The following is a 19,889-nucleotide window of genomic DNA, read 5'->3' on the forward strand; positions in this document are numbered from 1 at the left end:
ACCGACTTGGTCTTCCTCACCATCTTCAGATGTCTCTAGGCTTAAACCTATTCTTCCTTCTCCCCTCTTATCCCAGAAGAAAAACTTCTACCACTTTCCAAGTCTTGACCTTTACCCTGAGCCCTCAAAATCTGGCTTCCTCAGTATCTCCCCTCCTCTCATGTTTGTGACCCATCCTTTCTCTTCTGGGTACACATGTGCTCGAGACTCCACCAGACGTTAAAGAAATAAAAAACAGTGACAAAAACAACCATTCTTTCTTTAGCTCAACTTCCTTTTTTTCTGGGCTAATGCCTTACATTTCACCTTTTCATCATCAGATTCTCAAGAAAGAAGACTACATGACTTATTCTATTCATTAGGTCCTATTCTCTCTCTCTTTTTAAAAGATTTTATTTATTTATTTATTTGATAGAGAGAGAGAGCACAAGCAGGGGAATCGGCAGGCAGAGGGAGAGGGAGAAGCAGGCTTCCTGCTGAGCAGGGAGCCCGATGTGGGGCTCGATGTGGGGCTCGATCCCAGGACCCTGGGATCATGACCTGAGTAAAAGGCAGATGCTTAACAACTGAGCCACCCAGGCGCCCTCTTTTTTTTTTTTTTTTTTTTAACAATAAACACCATTAATCCATGACCGAAGATAAGAGGGAGGAAGATTTATTTGCCTTTCTAGGCTTTGATTTTCCTCAGATAAGACTCTAGCTCCTTGCCTTCTAGTGTGGAGCCATCTACTCAGCCACACTGGCCTGGTCTTGAAGCGATGCATGCAAGAAGCTTGCCCTGCTGGAGCTGCTCCTCCAGAAGACAAAAACAGGGAATGCTTTGCAGATTTGTTTGTCATCCTTGCTCAGGGATCTTCTCTGTATTGTTCTAATTTTAGTGTATGTGCTGCTGACGGGAGCACGGTCCCATTCTCTTTTTAATCCACTGCCGTCTGATTTCTGCGCTCACTGCTGCTCTCACCAGGGAGGGTAAGAACATTGAGTTACCATTCAGTGGACACTGTCTACCTGCCTCTCTTGTCCATTTGCCACTAACGGTTAGTATTTCCATCAGGAAAGTCGTCTTCTCTTCTGAGCTCTGCTTTACTTCCTTCTCCTGGTCCCCCTTGTGTATCCTTCTAAGCGTTTTGCCTCTTCAATTATTTTTTGTCCCTCTGTCCATCCCTGAGAAGTTGGGGTTCCCTAGGGTTTGTTTCTTTTTTTTTTAAGAATTTTATTTTTTTATTTTTTTTTTATTTTTTAAAAGATTTTATTTATTTATTTGAGAGAGAGAGACTGAGAGAGAGAGCACATGAGAGGGGGGAGGGTCAGAGGGAGAAGCAGACTCCCCGCTGAGCAGGGAGCCCGATGCGGGACTCGATCCAGAGACTCCAGGATCATGACCTGAGCCGAACGCAGTCGCTTAACCAACTGAGCCACCCAGGCGCCCCTCCCTAGGGTTTGTTTCTTACCCTTTCTCCTCCTTCCCCTCCTCATCCCCCTCACCCCGAGGCAATCTCATGCTTTGGCCTGATTTCTTCTGCAGCCATAGATCTGTATCTCCAACTACTCATAGGAGTTCCCCTTGAGGCACCTCAAAATTCAGCACACAGTAAAGAACTGACGGGCATTCTCCCTACAAATTGTTCACACAGATTTCTTCTCCTTTTCTCCCTAGCTCAGCCAGAACCCCATCCTTCTCCCAGATGCCCAAGAGTGAACCGTGCCCCTCCCCTAACTTCCTTACTTCCTTTCAGTTCTACCTCCTGAGAAGCCGTCTCCTGCCCCTTCATTCTTCATTCCACTGCTCCAGTCTAGGTTAGAGCTCATCACTTCATACCTGGAAGGTTGTATCTAGGCTTTTCCTTAGTCATATTTCTACAACCAGATCGGATCACATCACTACCAGGATTAAGGACTGTTTTCAATTTCCATCTGCCTGCAGGATATGCTTTAGCCCAAACTCCTTAGTGCAGCATAAGATCCCCTTCAGAATGTAGCCAAGTCTGATTTTCTATTTACTCTTTGGTCTCCCACCCCCATATGCCTTACACACTCCAGAATGTTCCCCATTTGTGCCTTCATAGCTAAGATCAAGGTGCTGCTTTCCCTGAAATGTTCCTGTTTCTTGTCTCCTCTTTCTGCCTGGCAAATCCCGATTCCTCCTTTTATGTGAAGCTGCCGTGTAGCCTCCTTCCACTAGTCTTTGCTGACCACAGCCTCCACCCCATTTCCCCCCTCTTTCACAAAACGAATTGTTATGCCTTTGCTGTTCCAGAGCATTTTATGCAGGCTTCCACTTAAAGTCCTTGTCTCATTGTCTTATAGCTATTTTTCTGCTGCTCTGTCTCCTCTACCAGACTACCATTCTTCTAAAGCCATGTTCACCTTTCCCGCTACGTCAAAGATGCTCACCAAACTCCAACTATGTCTTCAAGATAAAATAAAAAGCCTAAGTGGGACAACTGGGTGGCTCAGCCAGTAAAGTGTCCAGCTTTTTTTTTTTTAAGGTTTTATTTATTTATTTGAGAGAGAGAGAGAGGGAGAGAGAGAGAACGAGCAGTGGGGAGGGGCAGAGGGAGAGAGAGAGTGGATGCCCCACTGAGCAGGGAGCCCAAGGAAGGGCTTGATCCCAGGACCCAGAGATCATGACCTGAGCTCAAAGCAGGCACTTAACCAGTTGAGCCACCCAAGCACCCCAAGTGTCTGACTCTTGATTTCTGCTCAGGTAATGATCTCAGGGTCCTGGGATCAAGCCCCATGTGGGGCTCTGCGCTCAGCACGGAGTCAGCTGAAGACTCTCTCTCTCCCTCCCCCTCTGCCCCTCCCCCCACTTGTGCACGTATACACACTCTCTTTCAAATAAATAAATTAAGAAAGAAAGAAAGAAAGCCTTAGCTGACTGCCTCAGGTGGCATTAGGGTTCCTCTGTCTTGCCACAATTTTGTATTCATGTACTTTCCTACAGCACTTGTTATATTGAAGTTATGTGTTTACTTTTCCATTTCTTCCACTAGACTGAGAGTATCTCAAAGCAGGGACCTCATCCTATTCATCATTGCCATCCAAATGGCTAGCACAGTGCCCAGAACACAATAGGCACCAAGTAAATGTTTGTTAAATCAACTGTCACCCCCCCCTAAGTCTTTATTACTTGTAGTGGAGTTATTTTTAGATGTGAATTGGTGCTTTTGTTTTGAACACGTATATAGGATATATTTTAAGTGCCTATTAATTTTACTATGAATATTTCACCTACAATGACCACCACCTGTGTAGTAGATCATTGAAAAATCTCGATTGCTAAAGAAAGATCACATTACGTTGGTTGAAAACAACCTTGATTTATGGGAAACTGAGCCTCAGAGAGTGCTGAATTAAAAGAAAAACAGTGAGCACATAGAGTGATATAAAGTGCTTACTCATGGCATTGGAATGCCAATGAATATGTAACATTCCACAGGCTGGAGTTATTATTTTTTTATAATAATTATTAACCTCATCAATTAGAAAAGAGAAAATCAAATGGAAGGTAACTGAAGTTACTTAACAAATTTAGGCTAAAAATCCCCTTAGTCTCAGAACCATAGTGTATCTATCTGCAGAGTGTCTTCCTATTAGAGCTTTCCCCATAATTGTCAAGTTATGGGACAGAAGAAAACATAATCTTATTTTTCAACAGCTGAGGTTGGTGTGAGGGTGAACTGGGGAAACCAGGAAACTATCAGGAAAACCTTTACCCTTGTGGATTCGCACAGATAATGTCTATTCACTCTATAACAATCAGTCAACATGGATAAGTCCCTGGGCTATAAGCTGGAATATTGATCTGAGTGAGTCTGGCTTCAGAACTCTCATTTTCTATGCGCTAACAAACTGTGAGTTATTTTGTGAACGCTCTAGTACCTCTTTAGGTAGGTGATTTAAATCACTGATAATACAAATTAGTAGTTATGTTAATAAGATAACTCCACATTTTCTTTTAGCCTGGTGAGTCCTCTCAAAATAGGGCTGTTTTCAGCCAAACCAATACATCTACTCTCACTGTATTTTTCCCCTTTTCTTTTTCCCCCACCTTGAGTCAGGCTGTGGTACGTTATGGGTATTTCCATAAATTACCAACCCCTGTACATACATTTTTACTTAGCCCATATCCTGCTTCCTACACTCTTCTAAGTTTTATTCATGAATCACTCAAAATTTTACATTCCAGAAATTACACATTTACTTTTCAGTATATAACAGCCATTCTTCCTCCCTTATTTGAAATATTTTTTAACACTCGTTCTAAATGAACTCACCATGGCTCATCCTGGTTTGCATAATTATAGGCGGCTCTTATAAGTAATTATCAAGACTCTTTTTTTCTTTGTTTTTCCCTTGCTCATCTTTTTTATTTTTTGTACAGGGTGAGGGGCTGGGGGGAGTTCCCTCCTAGGGAGAAGGCACCTGGTGGTGAGGGCACTTCACAACTCATTAATTATCTATTGGGCATTGGCTCATTTAAAGAGTATTAGGCAGGTTGTTGGGATTTGAGACTGGAGGAACCAGGGTGGAAAGCAATTTGTCCGCATTAGAAACGAATCAAGATGGAGAGCCCTAGGCTCAGAGATGTGCCAGGCTTGCAAGAGGATTTTGGATTTGGGAGTTTTTAACAGCTTTTGAAAGATGAAGAAAGCACCCCTAGTATGCTAGAATTAGGAGGCAACGCTTCACATTTAAGAAGAATAAATTCAGCTTCACCCAATGAGATGAGATCTGGGAATTTACATAAAGAGGTAGTTTAGGCTAAAATTATAAGAAGCTTCTTGGGAATGAAAATATAACTGATTATGAAGTGTAGATGGAATGCTTGGGAGTTCATAATTGTCCTTTCCAGTCCATTAAAAAAATAAATAAATATGTTTAATAAAGATAGATTTATTTTTTTTTATTTTTTAAATTCATGAGAGACAGAGAGAGAGGCAGAGGGAGAAGCAGGCTCCCAAGGAGCAGGGAGCCCGATGCAGGACTCGATCCCAGGACTCTGGGATCATGACCTGAGCTGAAGGCAGACGCTCAACCATCTGAGCCACCCAGGCGCCCCAATAAAGATAGATTTAATAGGTAATTTTAATTATGGCTTTGAAAGAATTCAAACAATACAAAAGGGTTTACAATAAAAAGTAAGTCCCCATCTTTCCCTTCCTAAGCATGGTCTCCTTTCCCCTCTCCCCTGGTTCCCTTTGCTGGACAAAACCACAATTATCTAGTTGTTATTTATCCTTCTGGAGAAAGTCTGTGCATTCACAAACATATATGTGTGTGAGTTATTCTTTATTTTGCCACATGAATGATAGCAAACTATATGTACTGTCTGCACCTTACTTTTTCCTCTGATGGATGTGTCTTAGAGATCTTTTCCTTAAGAATCCAAAGAGAGCTGCCTTATGCTTTACAATCACTGCAAAATTTGATTAACCATTCCCTTCTGATGGACGTTCAGGTACTCTGCATTCTTCTGCTGTTACAAAACTATACTGCATCATAGTTGAGCAGAAAGAACAACATGAAAACCTCCTGATGGGAGGGTTGGAGGCAGCGTAGGACAGAATGAACTGTTGTTCTCATAGGAACCAAACATTTTTAGGTTCTGCTTCTCTGTGTGCCTCATTGCCATGCATACATGGGGGAAAACACACAGGAGCTCTATGAGACGGCCACTTACTGTCGTTTTCCTATGAGGTCAGGCACATTTCCATTATGTGGAGTTATTATGTAAAGTATCCCAAGTCTTATGAGGCAGTGGGGGTACGTGTTAGGAATATACCTGAGTTCTTTAAGGAGAGAGCTACATGTTGTGGAAAGACCATTGGTTTGGGTCACAAGAATTTGGTTCAAGCCTCAACTCTGCCTTTTATTGGTGTGATAATCGAAGTCCTTTTAGTTTCTCCGAGCCTTATTTTCTTCTTCTGTAAAATGGAGGTAATAGTACCAACCTTGTGTTTCATAGATTTAATGAGATAATGCTTATGAAGTGATTCTATAAACCAGTGGTTCTCAAACTTTAAAGAGTTTCTGGTTCAGAAGGTCTGGAGTGGACCTTGAGAATTTACATTTCTGATAAATTCTCATGTAATGATAATGCTGCCGGTCTGGGGACCAGAATTTTGAGAAACACTGACACAAGTCACTAAGAACTGATAGGTGGTGTTACAGTTTTTGTCACTGCAGTTATTACCCAAGAAAGAACACTACCTTTACATGTGTCCTTAGAGAAGTGAGAGAGGTAATGGTAATCACTTTTGAATTAAAGTAAAAATTCTGCCTGTCGATCAATTACAGAAATCTCTAAAGAAATTGAACTTATTTGGGGGGGTGGATACTAAACACATAATTATGCACACTTTGAGTTTATTTAAATGTTCATGCACCTCTGAATTCACTGGTTAAGAGCACTTGACAGGAAGTGGAAGTATAAAAATAAAGAAGAAAGGCTCATCTCGTGGCGTTGCTGCCTTAACTGAGCACAGGAAGTCCTGGAAATCTTGCAAGACTGTCTGTTCCTTCATGATGTCTAGCCTGATTTTAAGAACCCAAAGAGTATTTTATGTTTGTATTTGTCAGGGTTCTCCAGAGAAACAGAACCAACTGGAGGGGAAAAAAAAAAAAAGTACACACACACACACACATACACACAGTTACTGTAAGCTGTAAGTTACTGTAACTGTGGGATAATTCTAGTCCGAGTCTGAGGGCCAGCAGAACCAACAGTGTAAGTTCCATTTCAAGCCCAAATCCAAAGGCAGGGGAAGACCAATGTTTTGGCTCAAAGACAGGCAGAGAGAAAGAATTCCTTCTTAATTTTTTATTCTGTGTACGTCTTCAACAGACTGGACAAGACCCACCCACAATGGGGAAGGCAACCAAGCTTTACTCAGTTTACCAATTCAAATGTTAGTCTTACCCAGAGACACCCTCACAGGCACACCCAGAAGTAATGTTGAACCAAATATCTGGGCACCCTGAGGCCCATTGAAGTGGACACATAAAATTAACCATCAAAACGCCGTTGAGGGATGTCTGAAATGAGCCAGTTTCAGTGTGCTTATCATGGTTTTCCAGTCCACACTGCCGCTTCAAAACACTTGAAGTTTCGAAGAGCACAAACATCAACCGTGGCTATGTGTGTAGTTAGTTTCATATTCTAGTTGTCACACATCTTATGGCAAAACTTTTCAGTGGACTACTTATAGCTAAAACTCAAAATATTCTTGTAAAAACAGAAAATTTTAGGTAATGATAGTTGCTATCATCAATGCCATCACCGTTACTGCATTTATTATAAGAAAGGTGATGCCAACAGGTCTATCTGCCAGTCTATAAACGCTGTTGAGTATTTAATTATATGTTAAGAATAATTCAGAATCATTGATTTATTGTCACAAATGTGTAGGAATCTGGACATTCAGCTTTTAGCACTGACATATTACCTTCTGAAAATCACCATAGACATTCCGCTCTCCAGTCCCTTCTCAACTAATAAATACAACCTGTGGAAAAAGAGACATACCACAGTACATTCCTGGGACCCCAAGAGACAAATAGTAAAATATTTTAGAAGACAAATATTAAAATTAATGAGATAGTCACAAACGTTTGGAGGTAAATTCATGAGTGATGAAGCAAAATTTTCAAACCACAGCACAGTAGAAAGAAAATGTTGAGATTATGTGTGAATAATGCTTTTGCGAAGATGGCATATTACTGTGGTGGGTTTCCTTGCTTTCTGTCTCACTGATTCCCTTCTTGACATTGTACAGCTATTTCCTTTGTAATACAGAAACTCCCTTACAGAATCTTTTTCCACAGCTGGCTTTCATCACTACTTGATAGGTACCTAAATATTTCAGTTTCTTCCACTTTATTTTCCTTTAACAATAACTGCTGCCCAATCAAATCATTCATCTTTTCCCCTGTGTGAGTATTTGAGATCTTGAATGAGTGTTTATGAAGCACCATTTGGAATCACCTATTTTCTCATGTTTGGCATTTTCATATGCCCTTGGTCTCAATTACACTTGGAAGTCTGAATTAAGTTTGTTTAACCATTTAAAAATTTTGAGTTCAAAATTTATTGTGGACTTTTTTTTTGTCTTTCCCTATAGAAACTACTGTGTGTAAATAAAGACTAACCTTAAAACCTAAGACTTATTTTGTAACTTGTATAATAGATCTTGCACATTTATAAACACTATTGAGACATATGGCACAGAAAAATAAATATTATGCTTTAAAATGTCTACAAATGATAATAACAACTAACATTTATTTTCTATTTACTATGAAGTGGGTGCATGACCAAGTTCTTCATGTGCATTAATTTACTTCATCTTTCCATCAACCTTAGAAGTTAGGAATTTTATTAAGTGCTTTCTTGCCCTTGGTGTGCAGGGAGATTTCAGGATTAGTCTAAGAGTTTGAGTTGAATTTCTGGTATTTGTAACCCAAGGAGTATTCATTTATGTAAACATGATACATGTTATTATGTACACAGAGGTCATTATGGGTGTGTAAAACAGAGTATATCCTGGGCAAGGGGAGATCAGATTGAAAAGGCCTGTGCTCTATCTGTCCCATACCCATTTACATTGATTAAATTTAAAAATTCCTAGAGGAACCTCACAGGAGAAGAAAAGCAAAGCAAAAACCTAACAAGGATTGGGGCCAGGAAGCCAACTTGCAAGGATTTTACTGACATGGGTCCATGGCAAGGCCTTGACTTCAAGAAAATCTGAAGGCAGAATAAACATAAATATGACTTAAAAACCAAAGACTATTAAAAGATAAACAATAAAATGTCTCCCTATCATTCTTACCATTCATTTGACCAATTCTTACCCGATCTTTACCATTAGTAACCCTGTCCTTAATTTCCTATGTAAATTTCCATAGTTTCTTTAAGCATATACAAGCAAAAACAAATAGGTTTTTCTTTCTCTTCATTTGCTTACAAAGATAGCATATTTTAATACCATTCTGCACCTTGTTTTTTGTTTGTATGTTTATCTTGGGCTTCTTTTCCTATTGGTATAAAGAAAGTTTCCTGACTCTTTTTTAAGGTTGTTTAATTTTCTATGATACAGATAGATTATCATGTATTTACCAGTTACAACCAGTTGGGTTGTTTCTAATCTTTGGCTATTACAAACAATGCTACAGTGAATAACTTTGCATCAAAGTCATTTCTCACCTGTGCACGAATATCTGCACGATAAATTCCTCCAAAAGTATTTCTGAGTCTTTAGTGGCTTTTGTTAATTTGAAAGTGACCACTTAACTATCCTCTCTGAGCTGTACCCCAGTGGGAGAAAGGATGTGTATGTGTAGAGCTAAAAAGAGCTATAACACCGTAGGGACCAAGCCATAGGAACCCCCTAAGAGAGCCTAACCCAGGAAGAAGAGCCATATTTCTGTTGCCTTTCAGGGGAAGCATGAGTATAGGTCCTAAAAGTTGCTGAGTGGTGACATTGGAGTGGAGATACTGGCCTGAGTAAAGCACAGGGATGTCGTTCAAATGGGAAACCAGACGTACTGTGGGCTGCTGAGGCTTGAGCAGAACTTTGCTAAGATTAGCGACTCCAGCAGTGCAGGTGGCCCTGGGCAAAGGAAGGCACATGTTCTTAGATTTTTTCACATGGTACTAACAAGCTCATGAAAGCCATAATACTATGAAGTCTGGTGATATTTGGGTAATAAATGCTTAGACAAGGTCTTGAAGAATAGAAAGATATTAACAGAGCTTTTCTCCGGAAGTACAGGGTAAGAAGTTGGCATCACACTTTGCCCATGTCTTCATGTTAATAAATGTTAATCAACTCTGTTGAGAATTGATGCGTATCTTTCCTGTTTTTTTTAATATAGGTATATATATTTATCCGCATAAATAATTTTTATTACATAAATAGGATATTTCTGCATATATCTATTATTTTATACTTGTCTGTTTTTATTTTAAATACATATTTTGGAGATGTTTCCGAGTTAGTATATAAAGATCACCTTCAACCTTTTTAAATGATGCATTTATTTGACCATTCCTGATTTTGGGGTATTACAAACAATGCTGTAGTAAATGCCTTTGTACTTCTCTCTTGGCGTATACTATATGTGGGTGCTTCTTAAAGACTGATACTTAGACATAGAAATCCTGGATGAAGGGGGTGCATGTCTAGAATTGTGGAGGATACCGCCATGCCGGCTTCTAAAAAAGGCTTCACTAGTTTACTCTTGTGCCGAACAGTATAGAAGAGACCGTTTGTTCACAATCTTAATACTATTAGACCTTATCAATCTTTTAAAATTATGCCAATTATATTTTTAAAATTACATCACATTATTGTTTTAACATTTCCTAGGTTAGTAGTGATGTTGAACTTTTTTTCACATGCTTCATTTGTATTACTTCTATAAATTGCTTATTTCCTTTGCCTATTTTTCTAGTAGGTAGTTGTCTTAATTTGAAGAAGTACATTATGTTCTGTTATGTTGGTTATGTTTGTAGCAAGTGTTTTCATCTGCTCTTTGTCATTTAACTTTGTACTTGGCTTTATCTAGTAAGACTCTGTTAGTTGCATCCTGGTTTGTTCAGCTACTGTAACAAGATACCACGGAGTGGGTGTCTTATAAACAACAGAAATGTATTTCTCACAGTTCTGGAAGCTGGAAAGTCCAAGATCAGAGTGCCAGCATGGTCAGGGGAGGGCCCTCTTCCTGGCTCATAGCTGGACCCTTTGAGCTGTGTCCTCTCTTGCAGGAAGGGGCAAAGGATCTCTCTGGATCCTCTTTTTTTGTAAGGGCATTAACTACATTCATGAGGGCTTTACCTTCATGAACTAATCACTTCCTAAAGGACCAGCCTCCTAATACTATCATCTTTGGGGAGTTAGGATTTCCACATATGAATCTGGAGGGGGACACAAACATTCAGAACACAGCCTTTTACTCCCTGCTCCCCAAAATTCATGTCCTTCTCATATGCAGAGTACATGCATTCCATCCCAATAGCCCCAGAAGTCTTAACTTGTTCCAGCATCAACTCAAAAGTCTAAGTCCAAAATCTCATCTAAATATCATCTGAATTAGATATGTGAGACAGTCCTCTTTGGACAAATTGCTCTCCAGCTATGAACCTATGAAACCAAATAATACACGCTTCCAAAGTATAAGGAAGGGACAGGAATGGGATAGACATTTCCATTCCAAAAGGGAGAAATAGGAAAGAAGAAATGGGTAATAATTTCTCAGCACGTCCAAAACCTTAAAGCACAATAGGGCAGAGGTCCCACCTTCTGGACACACTGGGGTGGAAGTTGGGCCTCCAAGGCTCCAAGTGGTTCCGCCCTCCACAGCTTTGCTGGGTGCAGCCCACACAGCAGCTCTCATAGGTTGGAGTCCCACGTCTGCCCCTCCCTCTCTGGGGCTGGGGTCATTGCCCTAGGACTCAGATGGTCATTGCTCTAGACAGATTTCTCTGCAGTGGCCCCTCCCCTGAGCCTGCTGCTCTGGGAGGCTCCATCCTTTCAAATCTATGGGAGATAGCCATGGTCCCACTGGCTGATGGCTAGTGGCTATGTCATGGTGTGCCATACTTTGTGATTCCTAGTCATAGAAGAAGGAGAATAAGCTAAGTTAGAGTAAGACAAGATGGAGTCACAGTGGCCAATGTGAACTCCCATATTAGTTGTCAACTTTGGATATAGGACTTTGAGTGTGCCTCTATAGATAAGCTGTGTGACTGATAGATAAGTAAAACTTATTAGGAAAGGTCCATGGAGAGACTTGGGTGAGACCGAGTGGACTGAGCTGATACGGCAAAGACCATCGGGCAGAACCGTTACACCCTACTCAGAGGACCCTTAAAAGAAGCAGCTGTCTAACAGCAGCTGGAGGGCTGACCGGCCTCCCATGCTGTATGTATCCACAGCTGCTCCACTCAGGCACTGCCAGAGGCTCTGCAGGCACAGAAGACCACCTGACTGCCATCTAGGCTAACACTTGTTGCAGGACCTACGATGGGGCCCGTGTCTCCCCGATCATGTTGTGACGCCTCCTTCCCAGATCTTCAGAGTGGTTCACTAATTCTCACCTAACTTTTCTTGTGTGACTAACTTGTGTGATAAAGTTGTGCAATAAACTGTATGATTCATGAATTTAATGTTGACGCTACATGGGTATTTGAAACATGTCTCAATCCTGTGATTCTTACCTGGCCTTGCCATTCACCCTGCTTCAGGTGAGGGTACTCTGATCTCTATAGGGGCTCTGCCAGAGTTTACTACCTATGCTTTCTGGTGGGACAGCCCCCTGGGCCCCCTTCCACAGCACCTGGAGGTTAAGGGGTGCAGCTCAGGCTTTTAGGGGAGCACAGCCAGCACTGTGAGGCAGACAGTGCCCCTCGTTTGAAAGAGATCTGCCCCAGAGACCCTTGAACTCTGGACCTGTGGAGTTAGGGCAAGTCTGGAATGCCTTCAGGTCATTCTTCTACTGTCTTGAACAATAAGTCCTGGCTTCTGTTTGGAAGGACCACCAATCTGCCAATTGTCTTGATGAATAGCTCTTATCTTCTGTTGAGATGGTCAATCCACACCAATATCCTTATCAAATTTGGCCACACTTTGTGTTCTCTCCCAAACAAGCTTTCTTATTTCTTTTTTTTTTTAAGATTTTATTTATTATTTATTTGTCAGAGAGAGAGAGAGCACAAGCAGGGGGAGTGGCAGGCAGAGGGAGAAGTAGGCTCCCCGCCAAGCAAGGAGCCCGATGTGGGACTCAATCCCAGGACCCCGGGATCATGACGTGAGCTGAAAGCAGACACTGAACCAACTGAGCCACCCAGGCATCCCAGTTTTCTTATTTCTTTCAAAATGGATAGGCTGAGAATTTTCCAAATTTTAAAATTCTGCATTCTTTTTGATTAATAATTCCACCTTTAAATCATTTCTCTTTTTGAATTTTACTAAAAACATTCAAAAGAAACCAGGCTGCTCCTTCAACACTTTGCTTAGAAATTTCTTCACCAAATATCTACTTTTCATTGCTTACAAATTTTACCTTCCACAAAACACTAGGACAGGGACACAGTTTAGTTAAGCTCTTATCCACGTTATAACAAAGATCACTTTTTCTAGAGTTAACACAAGCATGTTCCTCATTTCTGTCTGAGACCTCAACAGGATGACCTTTATTATCCATGTTTCTACCAACATTCTGCTAACAACTACTTGGGTATTCTCTCTCTACAGCTTTCCTCCTCTTCTTTTTATTTTTTTAAAATATTTTATTTTTAAGTTATCTCTACATCCAACCTGGGGCTCGAACTCAAAACCCCGAGATCAAGAGCTGCATGCTCTACTGACTGAGCCAGCTAGGTGCCCCTACAGCTTTCCTCTTCTGAGCTCTTGCCAGACTTGCTCTTTACAGTCCATTCATAGCAATGTAGGCTTTCTCTCGTACGCACTTCAAAAACTCTTTCAGCCTTTGCCCATTATCCAGTTCCAAAGCTGCTTGCACATTTTTAGGTATTTGTTACAGCAGCAACTCCATTTTAGGATGAATTTTCTGTCTTAGTCTATTTTGGGCTGCTATTACAAAATACCATAGACTGAGTAGCTTATAAACAATAGGAACCGTTGCTGACAGTTCTGGAGGCTGGAAGTCCAAGATCAGGGTACCAGCATGGTCAGGTAAGGGCTCTCTTCTGGGTCACACATTTCTCCTTGTATTTTCACAGGGTGGAAGGCGCTAGGGAGCTCCGTGGGATCTCTTTTGTTCATTTTATTTATGTATTTATTTTTATTAATAACCTTAGATTAGATATAGTTGAAGTAAGTAATAAAGAACTAGAAGGTGGGTAGGGGAAAAAATCTAAAACAACATGGAGTAAAAAAGAATGGAATATAAAAAATAATGGAATAAGAAATATAGGAGGCAGAGTGAAAATGTCTAACTTTCTAAGGTGACTAATGGGTGACTAATGGGGCAGGAGAAGCAACCTTGTTGCAAGAGAAGGAACCAGGAAGAAATCATGTCTGAAAATGTTCAAAACCAATGCACATTACTCAGGAAGTTCTTGGAATGACAGCAGGAAAAATGCTTAGAAAACTGTGTCTAGGTACATCTTAGTAAAACTTTGAAAATAAAAGGCAATTAAAAAAAATCTTAGCAGTCAGAAGTGGGCCAAAATACATATTACCTTTAAAGGAACAAAAATTATGATAACTGAATTCTCAACAGAAACACTGGACTACAAAAAATATATGGAATGATGTCTTCAAAGTGTTGGGGAGAAAATGCCAGTCTAGAATTCTATGCCCAGTGAAAATACCCTTTAAAAATAAAAGTGAAGTAAGTCATTTTCAGACAAATAAAAATTGAGAGTACATGTCACCAGCTGTCTTACATTAAACAGGAAAAAACCCTCCAAGATAATAACATATAGAAGCAGAGGATTGGGCAAAAGCACACAAACAAATAAAATAAATAAAATGTAACAGATAGGGGTGCCTGGGTGACTCAGTCAGTTAAGCAGCTCAGGACATAATCTCAGGGCCCTAGGATAGAGCCCCACATTGGGATTGTGCTCAGCGGGGAGTCAGCTTAAGGATTCTCCCTTTCTCCCTCAGGCCCTCACCCCGCTTCCACACACACACTCTCTCTCTCTAAAATAAATAAATGAAACTTTTAAAAAATTAAAAAAATAAAATTTAACAGATAAAGTTTTTTTCTGAAAAGAAACCTGTTCTAGAGGATAAAATTCAAAAGGAATTTGGGAAGAAGGCTTATGGCTTGGTAAATTTGAAAAATAAAGGTTTATTTTGTTGAGCAAGCTTCTAAATTATGCCTGATTGTTATTACTAAAGTCTAGTTCCACATTCTCCAGGATGGATCACATGTCAGGCCATGAAACAGGTCTCAATAAATTTAAGAAAATGGAAATCATATCAAGCATCTTTTCTGACTACAATGGTATGAGAGTAGAAATTAATTACAAGAAAAAATCTAGAAAAAATGCAAACAAATGGAAGCTAAACAACATGCTACAACAACCAATGGGTTAACAAAAAAATCAAAGAGGAAATCCAAAAATACATGAAGAAAATAGAAAATGAAAACAGAGTGGTCCAAAATATTTGGAATGTAGCCAAAGCAGTTCAAAGAGGCAAGTTTATAGAAAGAAGAAAAATATAGAAATAAAAAACTCAATGAAACAACCTAAAATTTCATCTAAAGGAACTAGAAAATGAAGAACAAAGCCCAAAGCTAGTAGTAGAAAGGCAATAGTAAAGACTAGAGTGAATATAAATGAAATAGAGACTAAAAGCAAGCAAACAAACAATATAAAATACCATGAAACCAAGAACTGGTTCTTTAAAAAGATAAAATTGATAAACATCTAGCCAGACTCATCAACAAAAAAGAGACAGACTCAGATAAATAAAATCAAAAATGAAGGAGAAGAAATAAAAATTGATGTCCAGAAATACAAAGGATTCTAAGAGAATATTATGAAAAATTATATGCCAACAAATTGGACAACCTAGAAGAAATGGATAAATTTCCTAGCAACATGCAATCTTCTAAAACGGAATCAGGAAGAAACAGAAAATATGAACAAACTGATTACTAGTAATGAAATCGAATTGGTAATAATAAAAAAAAAAAAAAACTCCCAACAAACAAAAGTCCAAGACCAGATGGCTTCACAGGTGAATTCTACTGAACATTTAAAGAAGAGCTAATGCCTATTCTTCTCAGACTATTTTAAAAAATGGAAGAAGGAAAACTTCCAAATTTATCCTAGGAGGCTGGCTTTACTCTGATACCAAAACCAAAGACATGACAAAAAAGAAAGGTGCAGGCCAATATCTCGAATGAACATAGATACAAAAGTCCTCAACAAATATTAGCAAATCAAATTCAACAGTACATTAAAAGGATCATTCACCACAATCAAGTGGGATTTATTCTAGGGATGCAAAGGTGGTTCAATATTTGCAAATCAATCCATGTGATACATCACATTAACAAGAGGATGGATAAAAACCATATAATAATCTCAATAGATGCAGAAAAAGCATTTGACAAAACAACATCTGTCCATGATAAAAACTCTCAACAAACTGGGTTTTGAGGGAATATACCTCAATATAATAAAGGCCATATATGAAAACCCCAGAGCTAACATCATACTCAGGGGTAAAAAAACTGAAGACTTTTCCTGTAAGATCAGGAATAAGACAAGGATGTCCACTCTCACCACTTTTATTCAACATAGTACTGGAAGTCCTAGCTGCAGCAATCAGACAAGAAAAAGAAATAAAAGACATTGAATTGATAAGGAAGAAATAAAATTGCCACTATTTGCAGATGATGTGATACTATATATAGAAAACCCTAAAGACTCCACACAAAAAAAACCCTATTAGAATTAATAAATGAATACAGTAAAGTTGCAGGATACAAAATCATTATACTGAAATCTGTTCTGCTTCTATACACTAGTAACAGAGTAGCAGAAGGAGAAATTAAGAAAACAATCCCATTTACAATTGCACCAAAAGAAATAAAATATCTAGGAATAAGTGAAACCAAGCAGATGAAAGACTTGTATTCTGAACACTGTAAGACATTGATGAAGGAAATTGAAGACAACACAAAGAAATGGAAAGATAAACATTCTCATGGATTGGAAGAATTGATATAATTAAAATGTCCATATTACCCCAACCAATCTACAGATTCAATGCAAGTCCTATAAAAATACCAATAGCATTTTTCACAGATCTAGGACAAATAACCCTAAAATTTGTGTGGAGCCACAAAAGGCCTCGACAGCTAAAGCAATCTTGAGAAAGAAGAACAAAGCTGGAGGCATCACAATCCCAGATTTCAAGATACACTGCAAAGCTATAGTAATCAAAACAGTATGTGGTACTGGAGCAAAAATAGAAACAGATCAGGGGAACAGAATATCTTTATCCTGTTGCCCAGAAAAAACTCCATGCCTACATGGTCAATTAATCTATGACAAACGAGGCAAGATTATACAATGGGGAAAAGACAATCTTTTCAATAAATGGTGCGGGAAAAACTGGGCAGCTACATCCAAAAGAGGGAAACTGGACCACTTTAATACCATACACAAGTATAAACCCAAAATGGATTAAAAACCTAAATGTGAGACCTAAAGCCATAAAAATTCTAAAAGAAAACATAGCAGTGGTCTCTTGGATGTTGCCCTTAGCAACATTTTTATGAATATGTCTCCTCAGGCAAAAGAAATAGAAGCAAAAACAAACTATTAGGACTACATGAAAATAAAAGGTTTTGCACAGCAATGGAAACCATCAATAAAACTAAAATGTAACCTAGTGAATGGGAGAAGAAATTTGCAAATGATATTTCTAATATAAATTTGCAAATGATATTTCTAATATCATTTGCATCATCATCTTATTTCTAATAAGGGGTTAATATACAAAATATATTTAAAAAACTTACACAACCCAACACAAAAAAAACAAAATCCAATTAAAAAATAGGCAGAGGACATGAATAGACTTTTTTTTTCAAAGAGGACATGCAGATGGCCAACAGACACATGAAAAGATGCTCAACATCACTAATCATCAGGAAAATGCAAATCAAAACCACAATGAGATATCATCTTACACCTGTCAGAATGGCTAGTATCAGAGAGACAAGAAATAACAAGTGATGGTGAGGATGTGGAGAAAAGGGAACTCTCGTGCACTGTTGGTGGGAATGTAAATCAGTGCAGCCACTTTGGAAAACAGTGTAGAGGTTCCTCAAAAAAACTAAAAATAGAAATACCTTATGATCTAGGTAATTCTACTACTGGATATTTATCCAAAGAAAACTAACACTAATTTGAAAAGATATATGCACCTTTATATTTATTGCAGCATTATGTATAATAACCAAGATATGGAAGCAACCTAACCATCTATTGATAGATGAATGGATAAAGAATACACACACACACACACACACACACAGAAATATTACTGAGCCATCAAAAAGCACAAAATCTTGTCATTTGTAGCAACATGGCTGGATCTAGAGGATAGTATTATGCTAAGTGAAATGTTAGAGAAAAAGACAAATACTATATGATTTCACTAATATGTGGAATCTAAGAAACAAAACAAACGAACAATAAAACAGATTCTTTTTTTTTAGAGAGAGAGAGTGAACAGGATGGGGGGGGAGGGGCAGACGGAGAAGGGGAGAATCCCAAGCAGGCTGACCTGGGGCTCAACTCCATGCCCCTGAGATCATGACCTAAGGGGAAATCCAGAGTCGGATGTTTAACCAACTAAGCTATCCAGACACCCCTAAAACAGATTCTTAAATACAGAGAACAAACTAGCAGTTGCCAGAGGGGAGGTGGGTGGGGAAATGGGTGAAATAGATAAAGGCGATTAAAAAGTACAAACTTCAGTGATAAAATAAGTAAGTCACGAAGATGGAAAGTACAGGATAGGAAATAGAGTCAATAATAATTGTAACAATGTGGGGTGCCTGGGTGGCTTAGATGGTTAAGCGGCCAACTCTTGATTTCAGCTCAGGTCATGATCTCAGGATCCTGAGATCGAGCCCTGAGTGGGGCTCCATGCTGAGCATGGAGCCTGCTTAATACTCTCTCTCTCTCTCTCTCTCTCTACCTCTCCCCCACCCCCACCCTTTTTACACTCCCCCTCTCGGAAAAAAAAAAAAAAAAGAATAAATAACCGTAATAATGCTGTATGGTGACAGACGGTGACTATGCTTATTGTAGTGAGCATTAGTAATGTATAGAATTGTAGAATCAATATGTTGAACACCTGAAACTAACATAACATTGTATGTTGATTATACTTCAATAATAAAAATATCTAGTTCCACTGAAAACAAGTATATATAATATAGTAAGCTAACATAAAATACATTAGAAAACTTTAAGTGATGTCAGTGTTGTAAATGATCTACTGAATTGAAAAATGTATGCCTATAGCAGTACCTGATTGGGATTACATATGCAGATTTGGACATGTTCAATGAGACAAAGCAGGCAAACTTACATAAGCTTCAGTTTTATCTAGTTACTACGATCGTTAAATCCTTTGCTCTCATGGAACTTCAAAACTGGCAAAAGAACAAAGTTAGAACTTAACAGTGCTGCTATTTTTAATCAGTCATGTGTTCCAAATACATTAATTGCATACCAACTCTTTAAAATAAGTATGCTTGGCTAAGAGACAGAACATTGTGTTTTAAAAATAAAGCAGTTTCCCGAATGTCTACTTTTCATACATGTAATCCATGTGTAGATTTTATTGCACATTGATCATGGATGTGATACATCCACAATAGGAAGTGAAGAAATACAATAGTCAGTATTTGTCCTTCTCCGCATTTGATCCTGTTTTGCACTGATAGGTTCTTTTCAATGGAGCACTGTTTTATGTGTGTGGAGGGGCTTATCCCTCTCTCCGAAACCAAATAACAAAGAAAGTAACAGAGATAAAGGGTCAAATTACCAGGTTTGAATAAAGTCACGGAGGGGAGAATCTAGGAAAGATGGAGAGCAGAAACAGTTGCTATGTTTAAATCAGGACTTAGAAAACAAAACCAGATTTGCCAAGTCAAGGTCAGAAGCATGTAGTAATTAGTAAAGTAAGACAAGTTAAGGGAAACAGTGCAACAAAGGATAGGCAGATTGCAGGAAGAGTGGGTTTTAGGGAGTTTAATAATTCTTGTATCTCCCAACTGACCTCACCTATCAGAGAAGCCCTTATATGGTCAACCCATGTGTTTCTCTGAATACACATAATAGTATGGTCCATGAAAACCAGCCATCTGTTGCA

At 39.0% G+C, this 19,889-nt stretch overlaps 1 pseudogene; it reads right to left on the reverse strand.

Annotated features, from left to right (window-relative positions):
- Positions 1 to 804: 804 nt before the first annotated feature.
- Positions 805 to 902, reverse strand: LOC123326419 (annotated as a pseudogene).
- Between the last annotated feature and the right edge of the window lie 18,987 nt (positions 903 to 19,889).

The sequence above is a fragment of the Neomonachus schauinslandi genome, chromosome 12 (genome assembly GCF_002201575.2).
Source record: "Neomonachus schauinslandi chromosome 12, ASM220157v2, whole genome shotgun sequence".
NCBI lineage: Eukaryota > Metazoa > Chordata > Mammalia > Carnivora > Phocidae > Neomonachus > Neomonachus schauinslandi.